Consider the following 10,971-nt stretch of genomic DNA (forward strand, 5'->3'; position numbering starts at 1 on the left):
TCAGAAGCAGTTTCATCTTGCGCTTTTGATGTGGGTTCAGCTTCTGGACTATCTTCAGACTCAGCTATCTGATCAGGTTCTGGAGTAGCCTCAGGAACCTGTATCTCTGCAAAACTTTCAGCTTGCTTTGAAGTTTTATCTTCAAGCTCCTTGTCATCAAATTTAACGTGCATAGATTCTTCAACACAAAGTGTTTCTGAATTATACACTCTGTATGCCTTTGACCTTTCAGAGTAACCTAAGAAGATTCCTCTTTGGGCCTTGGCATCAAATTTCTTTAGGTAGAGCTTGTTGTTCAGAATGTAACATGTACATCCAAATTGATGAAAGTAAGAGATATTGGGTTTTCTTCCTTTAAAGAGTTCATATGCTGTTTTCTCCAAAATAGGTCTAATATAGATCCTGTTTTGAACATAGCAAGCTGTATTCACTGCTTCTGCCCAAAAATGTTTTGGTAAATTGTTTTCATGAATCATGGTTCTGGCCATTTCTTGTAAAGTTCTATTCTTTCTCTCTACAACCCCATTTTGTTGTGGTGTTCTAGGAGAAGAGAATTCATGGAAAATTCCATGTTTTTCACAAAAAGCTTCAAATGGCTCATTTTCAAATTCTCCACCATGATCACTTCTGATTTTCAAAATTTTTGATTCTTTTTCAGATTGAATTTGAGTGCAGAAGCTACTGAATACATCACACGCAACATCTTTACTCTTTATGAATTTCACCCAAGTCCATCTGCTGTAATCATCAACAATGACTAATCCATATCTACTTCCATATAAGGATGCAGTACTTACTGGTCCAAATAAATCAATATGGAGTAATTCTAACGGTCTTGAGGTTGAAACAATGTCTTTGGATTTAAAAGATGATTTCACAATTTTCCCTCTCTGACATGCACCACAGAGTGCATCTGAATGATAGTCAATGTCTGGTAGCCCTTTCACAAGTTGTAACTTACTAAGCTTAGAGATTAACCTCCAGTTAACATGTCCCAACCTTCTGTGCCACATCCATTTCTTATCATTCACTGATAGTAGGCAAACCACCTTCTGATCAGCCAGTTCAGAAAAATTGATTTTATAGACATTGTCAACTCTCTTTCCTTTGAACACAATGGATTTGTCTTCCTTGTTGATTACTGTACAGTTGAGTCTTTCAAAAAGCACATCATAACCATTATCACAAAATTGACTAATGCTCAAAAGGTTATGTTCAAGACCATCTACCAACCATACATTATTAATTGAGGTAGAGGAATTACCAATAGTTCCTGTACCTATGATCCTGCCTGACTGGTTGCCTCCAAATTTCACATTTCCTCCCTCTTTCATTGTTAGACTGAGGAACATGGACTTGTCTCCTGTCATGTGTCTTGAGCAACCGCTGTCTAGGTACCATGATCTTTGCTTTGGCACTGCTCTTAGACATACCTGCATCATTGACATTTTTAGTTTTAGGTACCCATTGTTCTATGGGTCCTGGAAGGTTAGTACTTAAGGCTTTACTCTTCACTTCTTGTACCTTGTGCTGTGAGTTGGGTTGCTTCTGATTAACCATCACCTTAGGTTTTGGTACTTCAGAAGCAATAACTGTCTTCTTCTGAAACTTAGACTTCAGAACCCCAGATTTTGGTTTCACCAGACTCTGAGGAATAGGTTCTGATCTTTTCAGGATCCTAACCTTTGAAGTCTTGGAATCAGATTTGATCATAGCCTTTGACTTAGAGTTCTTTGGCTTTGAAATAATCTTAGCCTTAGAACTAGAAGCTTCAGGTTCTGATTGAACAACAGTTTCCAACTCAGCCCCTTCTGGTACAAAGAATGTTTTCAGACCTTCCTTGATGCATTCACAACAAGACTTTAGATTGGTTTTCTCCAGTTTCACTTCTGGAAAACCAATTCCTCTGCCATTGTTCTTGTAAATGCTATAAATCATAGAAGCCACTCTGCTTCTGTCAATGCCAGATATAATAAAATCTTCAAGAGCAATTTCATGGTTACTTAAAGGTTTTTCATTACACTTTTCTTGTAGCTTCTGACATAAGAACCTGAGCTGATCTTCATATGTTTTACACATGAAGTCAAAGCCCCTAAGTCCTTGTTCAGAAGCTTTCAGATCCAATAAAGTTGATTTTTGCTGTTGTACCAAATCAGCATATTTTTCTTTTAAATCCTTCAACTCATTGGTTCTTACTTCAAAATGTGTAAGAAGTTCTTTAAGTGACTCAACAAGTTCATCTCTGGGAATTTTGGAATATACCTCGTTTTCATCTTCTGAGTCTGAATCTGACCCAGCTTCTGAAGTTGCTGTTGCTACCAACCCAACAGCTACCTTTGCATCTTCATCAGCTTCCTCTTTATCAGATCCAGATTCACTACCCAAATCATCCCAGGTTGCCATTAAACTCTGCTTAATCTGCTTCTTGAATTTGCTTGGTTTGAATGTAGATCTCTTTGACTTGTCCTTTGACTTTTCTCTTTGAAGATCAGGGCATTCAGCAATGAAGTGACCTGGCTTCTTACAGTTGAAGCATCCCTTCTGATCTTCTTTCCTTGAGCTTCTGGAGTTACCCCTTCTGGAGAGAAACTTTCTGTTCTTCTTGGCCAGATATTGAAGTCTGTTTGAGAGCATGGCCATTTCTGCAGCATCTGGTTCAGAGTCTGAACTTGACTGTTCTTCCTCTTCAGATTCAACCACTTTGAGAGCTTTTGATGACTTGCCTTTGGATGGGAGAGCTATTGATTTACTCTTCTTAGTAGACTCATGTTCATTAAGACTTAACTCATGAACTTTGAGAGAACTAACAAGATCTTCGACACTTAAAGTGTTTAAATCTTTAGCTTCCTCAATGGCAGTCACTTTTGGTCTCCATCTGGCAGGTAAGCTTCTGAGTATCTTGCTTACATGATCAGAAGCAACATAGCTCTTCTTTAGAATCTGTAGACCAGAAACTAAGGTTTGAAACCTTGAGTACACCTCCTCAATAGTTTCATCCTCCTTCATTTTGAATAACTCATACTGATGTACAAGCAGGAGAGCCTTTGCTTCTTTGACCTTCTTGCTCCCTTCATAATTTGAACAGAGAGAAGCAAACATAGCTTTAGCAGTGGATTTGTCACTCATCTTCATGTATTCTGCTTTGGGTATGGCAGTGACAAGAGCTCCTCTGATAATATGATGCTTCTTGTAAAGTTTCCTCAGTTCTGGAGTATGTTTCTTTCTAACCACAGCAGCTCCTTCTTCATCAAGGACTAAATCACCAACACCATCTTCCAGAATATCCCATAATTCTTCATCTAGGCTCATGATGTAACTGTAAAAGTTGGTCTTCCACCAAGAGAACTCTTCAGCTTCTCCATTGAACTTTGGAACTTTTCCAATACTGGTTTTCTTACTATCACTATAATCATGTGAGACATGTTTATAGCTAGTATCACCAGGACCAGTAGGAGTAGGAGTAGACATGTTTTTCTCAGATCTTTGACTGTTGCACGGTTAAGTGATACACAACAGACCAAGGCTCTAGATACCAATTGAAGGTGAGAAAAACACAAGAAGGGGGGTTGAATTGCGTTTTAGAAAAAATTCTTCGTTTCTCCTAAAAACTGAACACACTGATCAGAAGCTAAGCGAGACAGCTTCTGAAGTGATAATCAGAATCTAAATGCAGCGGAATAAAACAGAGAGAGAGAGAAGAAGAACGACACAAAGCAATTATACTGGTTCCTTCCACAATCCGAAAGTAGTCCAGTCCCCCTTGCACTTCCAAGGAGATTTCACTATGAGTAATATCTGATTACAAATGCTCAAGCACACAAGCAAGAGACTTCCAATGCTCAAGCACACAAGCAAGAGACTTCCAATGCTCAAGCACACAAGCAAGAGACTTCCTTTGCTCAAGAACACAATCAAGAGACTTCCTGCTCAAGCACAACTGCAAGAGACTTCCTAACTAAACAAAATTACACAGAAAATTGTTTAAGGTTGAACACTTGATATACAATCAGAGGTGCTCACAATACAAATCAGATACAGACTCAATGGACTTAAGAATTTCTAAGATATGACTTTGAGACACAGAAATTCTAAGTGAATGCAGAACAATTTCAGCAGAGGTTTGGTACTTGTGAAAATCTTTGTGAGTCTTTCGTTCAGAGTTCATGCATTGCCAATTCTCTAGGTCTTCACTCCTTTATATAGTGGTGTGAAAGAGACGTTGTGAAATTGCCAGCACACCAAAGAGTCGTTGTTGAAGCTTGATCTTTCACCAATAATCTTTTGCCTGATTTGGCTGTTGTCCTTTGAAGAACAAATTTGAAATCCATTCCTTATCCAAAGGAACATCTATGCAGGCGAAACCGTATTCTGGAGCTGTTTTCTTGTCCTGTAGCGCGGACACAAAACAGAGTAGTGGAGAACGTGGTTGTACAATTCGTACAAAGTACAATGTCAACGCTTTCGTCCAAATTGCAAACACACGCCTTCAAACACCTTTGAAATGACCGTTGCAAACTCCACTAATCCTTTGTTTGTGTTTTCGAATCCAATAGACAGCTTTTGCATTGATAATTCTTCAATTCTTGATTCTTTGCAAATCCAGTTGATATTCAGCTTCTGGTGAAATGGCTTCTGATGAGGCAGCTTCTGATGATGCAGCTTCTGATGATATGACTTCTGCAGCTTCTGATGACGCAGCTTCTGATGATGTGGCTTCTGGACCTCTTGTCTTCAGAAGCACTATTCTTCAGGAGCAGCTTACTTCAGGAGCGCTATTTCTTCAGGAGCAGCTAGACTTCAGGAGCGCTTTTTCTCTTCAGTAGCAAGTTGCCTTCAGGAGCGTCCAAGCTTCAAATTTTTGTTGTTTCCATAGCTCTTTATTTGCTCATTCAGAACCAATGATGATGTAACTTTATAATTATGGTCCTGTACACTTGAACAAATATTAGCTAGTCCAATTTACAATTTTTAATACCTTGTTATCATCAAAACCCTTTAAGGTTCATTGTTAAACACATTTTGTTCCAACACTGCGTGGTTCACAAACAAATAAATTATTGTAAAGAACTAAATGAAATGAAATTTGCACAAAGTACTCGTTCCATATTCGAGTAAAAACCTAGAAAAACTGGAAACTTGTACCTTGGCTTTGTGCTTTAATCACAACTATGAATCATTATCAATCATCTGCGATTTGAAATTAAGCAAGAGTGATACAAATGAAGCTTCCATGATTCTCAAAACAAAATGAAGTACTTAATCAACAAAAAATGCTAACACATTATTCAACATAAAACATAGTACTAATAAAACAAAATACGAGTTCATGTGCCAAAATGAAACAAACAACAGAAGCAAACTAGTGTTTAAAGGTATCAAGAAAGAAAACAAAAAACCAAACTATACTTGCTCGCAATTGCGAGCTGTTTTTACTCGCCATTGCGAGTTGTGTCAGTTCAGGATTCTGCTCTCTGTTTAACTTCTGTTTTTGCTGTTTTGATGCATGCACATGACTGCTAGACTTATTATGCATTAAAACAGTAAATGAATTGGGTTGCCTCCCAACAAGCGCTTGTTTAACGTCGTTAGCTCGACGCCTTTTTCGTTAGGGTGGCCAAAATGAGACGGACAACACATCATCCTTTGTGTTCCTTCTCTGTGGGAGGAATTCCATGAACTTTAAGTACAGATGATGTGGAGTCCATGTCCTCCTTAACTTTGATTTGAACAAGGCGAAAATTTCGTCAATGACCCGGTCAATTTCAGCCTTGCTCACTTTCTTCTCCTTTTGTTCAAATGTTTCTTCCTTGCTAAGTAACCGTTCCTTTCTCTCTACCACCTCTATCACTTCTCCGCTATCAACAGTTTTGTCCTCTTCAGTAAATGACCTTTCTTGAGGAAGTTCGATTTCATGTGGTGGACCACATTCCTCTACTATTGCATCTTCCTCAAGTTCAACAACACCTTCTCCAACAATCTCTCCGTCATGAGTGGATTGAATGTTGACTTGATTATCCATGATTTTAGCTTGAATCATCTCCAACTGAATTGATAAATTCCTCAATCTTTGGTTGGTATTTTGCATGTTTATCATGGATTGTTGCATGAAGATATTCAAAGTATTTTCCACATTGGTCATTCGTTCATCTTCAAAAGGATATTGTTGATGCTGTTGATATGGTTCATACTCGGGTGGAGTGTAGAAGTTGTTATAACCATGATCAACCATGATTTTGTCTAGGTGATGATCTGAAATGGAAACAACTAACAAGAAACTTTTCTTTGTTTATCAAAGAGGGGTTAGTGGTAACAACTATTAAGTAAAGAAAAATATTTACGGAATATGTACGAATACTTAAAACAATAAATCAATCGTTCTATCTATGATATCTAAACACCAATCCCCGGCAACGGCGCCATTTTGATGAAGTAGTTTTGCATCAAAAACAAGATAAGTATTTGTATCGTCTCCACAGGGATTAGTGCGACATCACGGATATTTCAACATCAAATATCATTCTAAGTAAAAAGGGTGATTGTTTGTTTGAATTTACAACTATGTCAACTAAATGCGAAAAGTAAAAGATGAGATTAATAAGGATTGAAACTTGTTAGGAGTAGCGTTCCTTAACCAAGCGTCACACGTAAACTAATGATCCATACGAATTCTAGCTTTATAAACAACATTATCACAATCAATTCTAAACTATCCTTCGTGTCCAAAGCGATATAATTAATTCTAAGGTATCGTTTAAACATTCGTGTCCAAATCCCTTAAACGATAACAAAGTCGATCGAATAACCTAATCGACCGTGTCCAGCCTGATTAAGTATCCGAAAGCATTTAACTCTTGATTATGGTGATTATCACAAGATTAACAAACTTGTCAAGAATGATATAACCTAAGATATATTGCTACTCTAGCTCTAGATTCAAGAGTTTGTGTCCAAATCATCTTGAATCTCATTGAAAGCATTAACACAAGAATAACAACAATATTGAATATAAATTGCTAGAATCATATTTTGCAAGATCAAAAGATTACATGTTAGCAAGAATCAAGTACCTCTCATCCCAACAAAGAGTGTTTAGCTACACATCATCATGGAAGCCTTGCAAGGATGGATTGAAAAGGAAGGAACTGTAACGCCCGTCTTAATTATTCGATTATTTAAAAATATATTTATATATATGATTTACGTGATTTTCATGATTGATATGTGTGAATTTTATGATTCATGAAGTTGAGTGGGTTATATGATTTATAACTGCATAATGTGGAGTATTTTGTTGTGGTGAAGTTGCTATGTTGTTATGACTTATTTTATTATTAAATAAAATAAGATATGAGAAATAAAATAAAAATATTAAAGATTGGGCTGCGTGGTGAGATGAGCAATTAGTAGTGAGAAGAGTAAAAAGGAGAGATAAATAGACAGACATAAGTTAGGAAAAATAGTACGTACGTTTTTGGAGAAAAAGGGAGAAAAGTCAGAAAGAGAGAAGAACCAAGGAGGGCTGCGATTCTGCTATTATCAGGTAAGGGTGAGACTAATTTTCAATATTATTAAGGGTATAAGTCTATAGGATGAATTTAGCATGATTAGGTTAAGTTTTGGTGAGAATTGAGAATTAGGTTTAGGATCAATTTTGATGAATGAATCAAGAACAGATGTTAGATTGATGCAAAATTAGTGTACAGACCTTAGATATGACTTAAGATGATAATTAGATGCTATTTGGATGAAGGAATCATGAATATAGGTGAAAAGTTGTGATTTTTAGGTTTCTGGCCGTACTGACATTCATCGCTCGCACCTGCGAGCAAGAACACTCGCATCTGCGAGCTAGAACCCAGAACTCGCAACTGCGAGCAATGCAACTCGCAACTGCGAGTGACCTGTAAGCTCGCAACTGCGAGCAGAATAACTCGCCACTGCGAGTAAAGACTTAGGAACCCAGAATGCACGCTTTGCTCGCCATTGCGAGCAGAGTTACTCGCCACTGCGAGTTAGGCTGTTAGTTGCCCAAAATTGTCCCGATGCGATCCCTTCGCACGTGTAGTCTTGAGTTGACCTTAGAATTAAGTAAGAGAGCTGTTTAGGATGTTTTTATAGACCCTTCAGTCTGTTCAGGTGACTGAGATTAGAAGTGTGGTTGCATGAATGTTATAATGATGCTTTATGGTATTTATGTTCATGTAATTCATACCTTAGATGATGTTAACGCATTCAAATGTTATTAAATGTTGTATCTTGCTGTTGTTCCCTGCTTTCGACTGTCAGTGTCTTGAAGTTGCATGAGTCGGTCTATGTTGTAGAATTCAAGGAGTGGTCCATGATTATGAGTCGTATGAGTTGTTTATGTTGCTGTCTAAGTTGTTGGAAGTTGAGTTCATTGCATACTCATTAAAGTTGGGGGCTTTAGGCCCGGCAGCCATTGTGCTCATTAAAGTTGGGGGCTTTAGGCCCGGCAGCCTTTGTGCTCACACGTTGAGGAGCCTATTATGCTCATTTTGTTGTTGATTGGTACCACATGCATTTGCATATCAAGAAGTTCATGATGTTTAAGTTGTCAAGTTGTTGTTGAGTTGATAGAGTTGCATGGTCAAAGATGAGTTGTGTCGTCAAGTTAAGTGTTAAGTGGATTATGAATTGTGATGAAAATTAGTAATGGTATTTGATGATTGTATTTGTTATGAAATGAAAAATATGCTAATTGTTGATACGTTATTAATGTTTAAATTGTTAAATGCATTTTATTGGATTATATTCTTAATGTATTGATTATGAAATCTCACCCCTTCTGCGTATATGTTGCCTCGACCGTGGGTAATGTGCAGGTAATAAAGATTAGAGGCGTTCGTGAGTAGACTCCTCACTTGGTGTCTAGGTGCTCTGATACATAACGGGATGGGGGCTTGCTTTTACTTCTATTCCTTACGTGTCTCTTTTATGAACTAATTTATGAGAAATTCCAATAAGGCCTGCGTGCCAAGACTTTTAAATGTTGAACTATTTTCCGCTGCAACAGTTTAAGATTTTCATGATGTTGAATTTGAAGGATAATTATTATTATCTGTTTTGAGATGTTAAAGTAGTGTGTGACATTCCGTTATGAATTAAATACTCTGATTTTAAATGAAATTTTTATGTTGGGAAAACGGGGTGTTACAGGAACCATTACACTTGTGATGTCTGAACAAAGGAATAAGGATCCAACTTCCAAAATCACTCTCACTTCATATGATCTACCCTATTTTCTCTCTAAGATATTACAATGAAAACTAAGAGAAAAGCTATGAAAAACTAACTAAGTTACTAAGACTAATATGAACTATATATCTCTCTAATGAAATTCTAATAATATATAATATATCAAGCCCAAAATATCTAAATAATATCTAACATAATATCTAAATAATATCTAACATAATATCTAAATAATATCTAACATAATATCTTCCAAGAATAGCAAGTGGGCCACTTGAATTGAGCAAACCGCCTAACTTACGCTAATAGCGCCAAAATCGCTAATAGCGAAATTTCTTTAAGCTCCAGATACGCCAATAGCGTATCTCTCTGGACTTTGACACTTCTTTGAACACGCTAATAGCGTAGAACACGCTATTAGCGTCATTTCTTCAAGCTTGCTGGACAACTTTTACCATTTTGCACTTTTTCATGATGAATTGGACTTTGATCAGTGTCTTGAGGCTAATTACTGCACAAAAGGATAGAGTAATGATAAGTAAAGCGTAATAAGGCATTTAACGCTTATTTCTTGGCTTTTCCTTCAATTACTTGCAAAGCAAGCAACAAAATGTGCTTAAAATATAACATGAATTTAACACTTTTATGACACTTATCACTGTGCCATCCTCTGCCTGAGCAGCTTGAACATTCTTGCCTCTCTGGTCAAGTAGTCAGCTTCTGAGAAGAATGACTTGTTTGCTAGAAGCAGTTTGGGACCTCCAGCTCTAAGTCTTTGCTTCAGATCCTTTAGCAATCTTCTGACAGTAGCTCCCTTGATTCTGATGCATTTGTTCTTTACAGCCTCTATCATCTCAGTAGCTCTCTTCTGAACTGATGCCCATTCTTCCTCATATGCATTGGTTAGATCAATTGTCCTTCTTTGATCCACCAGATTATGCATTTTGGAGAGGATCTTGAGTAGCTCTACATCAATATAATCAGATTCCAGGATGTCCAGGGGTGGTTGTTCAAGGGTTTCAAGGTCTGAGGATTGGTCAGAATCACTAAGGACAAGGTCTTGAACAGGGTTGGATTCTGGAATGGTGATTTGTTGAGATGGAGTTGAGGATGATGGTTGGTCAGAAGCAATGTGTGAGGTTGAGATTGAGGCTTCGAGATTGACTTGCTGAGTGTCAATATCCATTGGAGTGGGGTTGGGTAAAGTTTGCTCTGTTTGTTGGTTCAGTTGAGAGTCAGTTTTAGTGTTGGTTGGTGGTTGTTGTGGTGAAGTTTGTGTTTGAATGTTGAGTTGGGGGTCAATGTCAGCTAATGGTGATTGTTGTTGTGGGGGTGATGTGGGTTTGTGTGGTTCTGGTGTTTTTTGATGGGGCTTTCTGAAACAATTTTCTCAGAAGCAACTGCTTCTGATGTTGTCTCGGAGGCTTTCTCTGAGGTAAACTCAACATTTTCTGGTACAATCATGTTGAGGGGTTGAATGTTAAGGGGTTGAGGATGATGGCGAAGGATACTATCAATGACTTTGTCTCTTCTCTCAGCTATTTCTTCTAGCTTTTCATTGATAATATGACCCACTGGATCATAAGTGCTTGACTGAGAGGGTTTTGTGTTGGTCTTGGTTGATGTTGGATGGCTTTTTACTGGTTTTTGAAAAAGAAGTCCTATGGGTATATCATCAGAATCAGAAGATGATGATAATGGGGTTTCTAAGGAAGTTAAAGGAGAGTCACTGGATATCTCATGTATTACCGGTTCTGA

This window comes from Medicago sativa, chromosome 6 (genome assembly GCF_051527215.1).
Source record: "Medicago sativa cultivar Bolivia chromosome 6, Bolivia_mono, whole genome shotgun sequence".
Taxonomy (NCBI): domain Eukaryota; kingdom Viridiplantae; phylum Streptophyta; class Magnoliopsida; order Fabales; family Fabaceae; genus Medicago; species Medicago sativa.